Consider the following 5338-nt stretch of genomic DNA (forward strand, 5'->3'; position numbering starts at 1 on the left):
TAGACCATTATGTGTATTTCTTCTTTTCTTGAAGAGTCTGTTTAAATTTTTTGCCTGCATTTAAAACTGGGTCCTTTGTCATCATTTTATTGAGTGTATATAAAGTAGTTATTTATATAATGCAGATACCAGTTCTTTGTCAGATATATGTATTGAACTTCCCCCCCCAATCTGTTGCTTGTCTTTTCATTTATTTATTTGTTTGTTTGTTTGTTTGTTTGTTCATTTGTTTGTTTGTTTGTTTGCATGGGCAGACACCTGGAATCAAACCCAGGTCTCCAGCATGGCAGGCGAGAACTCTGCCTGCTGAGCCACCGTGGCCCACCCCTTTTTATTTATTTTACAGTGTCTTTTGAAGATCAGAAGTTTTAAGTGTTAATTAAGTCCCTTTTATTATTTTTTCTTTTATGATCCATGTTATTTGGTTCCTATCTAATAAATGTTTGCCTATCCTAAGGTCATGTGGATTTTCTCCTCTGTATTTTTCTAGAAGTTTTATAGTTTAACTTTTGTACTTATGTCTGTGATCCATTTCAAATTAAATTTTGTATATGGTTAAGAATTGAGATTTTTTGTTTCAAATTGATATCTAGTTATTACAGCACCATTTGTTGAAAAGACTATCCTTTCCACATTGAATTACCTTGGTGCTTTTGTTGAAAATCAAATGGTTCTAAATGTCTAGGTACACTCCTGGACTTTCTTTTCTGTCCTGTTCATCTATAGGTCTAGCTTTACACCAATACTACAATATCTTAATACTGTAGCTTTATAGAAGACCTTGAAATTGGGTGGGTTGAAGCATGTTTTTTTCTGGTGGGCATTATTGACCACCAGGGTTATTTGGAAATGTATAAAGGTGGTTTGGGTTTTCACCATGCCTGGAATGTATGCTTTTGGCATTTTGCAGTGGTGAGGAGAATGGGAATGTGGAAGGGGCAGAGCGCTAAGGACAGCCCCACCCAAAATGCCACTTGGGTTACCATAAGAAATACAAAAATAGGTTATTTAACTCATACCATCCGGCCCTGACTGCTGCTCTTCTGTTTGTGTTAGAAGCTCAGCTGATGTGGTCTAGCTGAAAAAGATGTCAATGCTGGAAAGAGGCAAGATCCCACTGCCCAAAGTAATTGCAGCCTATATTCTGAAATGTAAGAATTTTTTATGGGAAGCAGAGAAGCAAGCCGTTGTATTTCTTATGCTCACCTAAACATTGCTGGAGGGTAAGCTACATCATTCTACAAATAAGTTTTCATACAAACAAAATAAGATGTAAATAGTCTAAAAGTGAAGCACATTCTTGCATTAAGTACTGTTACCATCCAAGTAACTAAGTAACCATGGGTTAAATATTGGGATTTTGAAACTTAGCAGTTCTGCTCCTAAGGGACTTTAAAAAGTGAGCATTCATATGTCCTGTATTAAAAGTACTTTGCACTCTGTCTCAAAGGCTGTTGTTGGCAAACAGAATGACATGATTTCATGTTTAGTGCAATTTAAGCCAAGTTATGGAATATTAAGAAAAATATCAGACACTCACTGGTTAAAACAAACAAACAAAAACATTAAACAAGCTATCATAACTGAAAAAATATAATGATAAATCAACTGAAAAGAATTCTTTTCCACAAAAGTCAAGTCATAGAGATGAAAATATAGATAAACACAGCCTTTTCTTTTTTTTATTAAATTAAAATTTTTTTTAAATACCAAAAAACACCAAACAAACGTAAACATTCTTAACTTTTGATCATTCTGTTCTACATATATAATCAGTAATTCACACTAGTTGCATATTCATCATCATGATCATTTCTTGGAACATTTGCATCTATTCAGAAAAAGAAATAAAAAGAAAATAGAAAAAAATTCATACATACCATACCCCTTACCCCTCCCTTTCATTGATCACTAGCATTTCAATCTAAATTTATTTTAACATTTGTTCCCCCTATTATTTATTTTTATTCCATATGTTTTACTCATCTGTTGATAAGGTAGATAAAAGGAGCATCAGACACAAGGTTTTCACAATCACTCAGTCACATTGTGAAAGCTTTATCATTATACAATCATCATCAAGAAACATGGCTACTGGAACACAGCTCTACGTTTTCAGGCAGTTCCCTCCAGCCTCTCCATTATATCTTGACTAACAAGGTGATATCTATTTAATGCATAACAGTAACCTCCAGGATAACCTCTCTATTCTGTTTGGAATCTCTTAGCCATTGAGACACTTTATTTTGTCCCATTTCACTCCTCCCCCTTTTGGTCAAGAAGGTTTACTCAATCCCTTGATGCTGAGTACCAGCTCATTCTAAGATTTCTGTCCCACGTTGCCAGGAAGGTCCACAACCCTGGGAGTCATGCCCCACATTGACATGGGGAGGGTGGTGAGTTTGCTTGTTGTGTTGGCTGGAGAGAGAGGCCACATCTGAGCAACAGAAGAGGCTCTCTTGGGGGTGACTCTTAGGCCTAATTTTATGTAGGCTTGACCTATCCTTTGTTGGGTTAAGTTTTATATGAACAAACCCCAGGATTGGGGGCTCAGCCTATAGCTCTGGTTGTCCACACTGCTTGTGAGAATATCAAGAATTCAACTTGGGGAAGTTGAATTTCCCCCCTTTCTCACCATTCCCTGAAGGGGACTTTGCAAATACTGTTTTATTCACTGTTCAAATCACTCTGGGATTTATCCAGGCATTACTCTGGACAAACCAACAAAATCTCATGTTCTACCCAAGGTTTCATGTACTTATGGTGTTCAATTAAGCTGCCTACATAAGTTATATTAGGAAATGTACTAGTCAAAATATAAATTTTGTACCAAATAAACATTTTTTGCTTTAGTCTCACACATAAGTTAAAATTTTAAAATATTACCCTCTATTTTCAGCACCCTGCAGAAATGACATTCCTTTATTCTTCCTCATGCAAAAACATTTTTAAAATTTGTACATTTAGTCACTATCATTATACACTCTAGGCATTCCTAGATTTTACCATCTCAGTCTTTATCGTCTGTCTGTCTTTCTGATTTCATTTAACACAGCCTTTTTCATTATACAAATAGTGTAACTGCAAAATTTGGAGTGTCTGAATTTATCAAACCGTATCAATTCATACTTTAAATGTGAGGGGAAAAATGGCTTGCAAAAGGGAACGCAAACATTTCTAGGCTAAATCAGAACTTTAACGTATAAAGGATAATGAAGATGGGAAATTCAGTTCTCTGGTACCTGGCATCCTGACTGACAAGAGGCAGGTTCAGAATCTTCTTTATATACTTACTGTCAAGGAGACTTGCAGATCACAGTGAGACAACTAAAATTCTTCCACTTTCTACTAAATAACAGTATTTCTAACTTTATTTCTCATCCCATTGAAGGTGTACATTGGTGGTTACATTGGTGAACTTGTTCCCAAATTAAAGTATAATTCAAAAACTTGGCCAGGAGACCAGGAAGAGGCTGTTAAAGCTGAGCAGGCTGTCAGCAAAGAAAAAAATTGCAGAAGAGGAAAAACATTTATCTCTTCTGCAAGAAAAGATTATTGCAAGGGTGAGTATTGATAACAGAACCTGGGCATTAGTACAGGTATTAAGAAGAACAAGTCATCCAAAGTCTGCAGTGATAGGGTTGAAGAACTGACTTTTCATCTTCTGGAATTTCCTAGAGGAAAAGGAATGACTTTCAAGGAAAGAGTTTCCAAATTTATTATGACTGAGACAAATTAAGGATGAAACTCTTCAGGTTGTAGTTAGAGAAATTTTGGCTTTAATTGTCTACATGGATCCAGTAAAAGGGAAAGGAATTCAAATTTTCACAATTGATGCTGGAGGAACAAGAGAGGTAGTTGCTCTTCAGATACTGTGAAAATTAGTTGACTTTCTTCAGAAGCCAGTTTGTCAATTATTTGACTGCATTTGTGGTATAAGCACAGGTGCTGTATTACCTTTCTTGTTCAGATTGTTTCATATGCTTGTGGATGAATGTGGGGAATTTTATAAAAATTTAGGATTAGATGTGTTTTCACAAAATGCCCTTCTTGGAACAGTCAAAAATGAGTTGGAGCCATGCAATTTATGACACTTAACTTTGAGAAAAGATCCTTAAGGATAAAATGGGGTCTACACTAATGATTGAAACAGCAATAAACCCCATATGTCCTAAGGTCGCTGCAGTAGGTACCTTAGTGTACAGAGGGATAATACCTAAAGTATTTGTGAGAGAAACTAATCTAATTTTCCTGTAATCAACTTTCACCATTTGGGAGGTTGTCAGTATAAAATGTGGCAGGCCGTTAAAGGCTCATCTGCTCCAGGCTGCTTTGCAGAGTTTGTATTAGGAAATGATCTTCATCAAGATAGAGGTTTACTTCTCAATAACCCTTTAGCATTAGCAATGCATGAATGTAAATGTCTTTGGCCAAAGTCCCATCAGAGTACAGAGCATTCCTGGGCACTGGATGTTAAGAGAGTGTTATGAGAAATAGCATGACGTACACAAGCTTGAAAGCAAAACTGTCTGATGTTATCAACAGTGTTACAGATGCAGAAGTCTATATAATGCGTGACAGTCTTTTATCTCCTGATACCTACTTTAGATTCAATCCTGTAATGTGTGAAAATATACTTCTAGATGAAAGTTAGAATGAAAAGCTGGATCAGTTGTAGTTGGAATGGTTAAAATACATAGAGAGAAATACAAGAAAAAAATGATAAAAGTTGCAAAAATAGTAAATCAAGAAAAAATTGCAGAAAATTAATGATTGGTTAAAATTAAAATCTGACACAAATGAAGGCCTCTGTTCTTTTCAAAATAGTGAAATTTTTCTATTCTTATAAATGAAGGGATGTATTCTTATAAATGAAGGTCTGTTTAGAAGAGCCACCAAATTCAGCAAGGAATTGTGGAGTTCAATACTTATAAATTGTGGGGAATCCTTGAAAAGACAGCGCTTAGGCCACTGTATAGAGCATATGCTTGGTTACAGAGTTCTTATGGGAATTGGTTTTTATAATGCTAATAATTATCGGAGCTAATTTAGGGTTCTTAGTACTGTAAGTTAGTTGATTTTAGTAGATATTGGTATTATATTATTAGAATGTTTGAAAATTTGTTAATATGTGTACCAAACAGAAAATAATCATATTGTACTTTGTACTTTTGCTTTAGTATCATGTTCAATTTATTTGATCATTGATTCTCTCTCATGTGGAAAAAAAAATATATATATATTACTTAGGTTTTCTCTAGCTACATTCTGTCCACATAATGCCTTTTACTGTGCAATATCATCCAAATAGAGAGATGCAAAAAACTGGAATTTTCTC

General features: G+C 35.1%; 1 pseudogene; it reads left to right on the top strand.

Annotated features, from left to right (window-relative positions):
- The first annotated feature begins 1172 nt into the window (after positions 1-1172).
- On the top strand, positions 1173-4849 carry LOC143675800 (calcium-independent phospholipase A2-gamma pseudogene; annotated as a pseudogene).
- Positions 4850-5338: the final 489 nt, after the last annotated feature.

Source organism: Tamandua tetradactyla, chromosome 3 (genome assembly GCF_023851605.1).
Source record: "Tamandua tetradactyla isolate mTamTet1 chromosome 3, mTamTet1.pri, whole genome shotgun sequence".
NCBI lineage: Eukaryota > Metazoa > Chordata > Mammalia > Pilosa > Myrmecophagidae > Tamandua > Tamandua tetradactyla.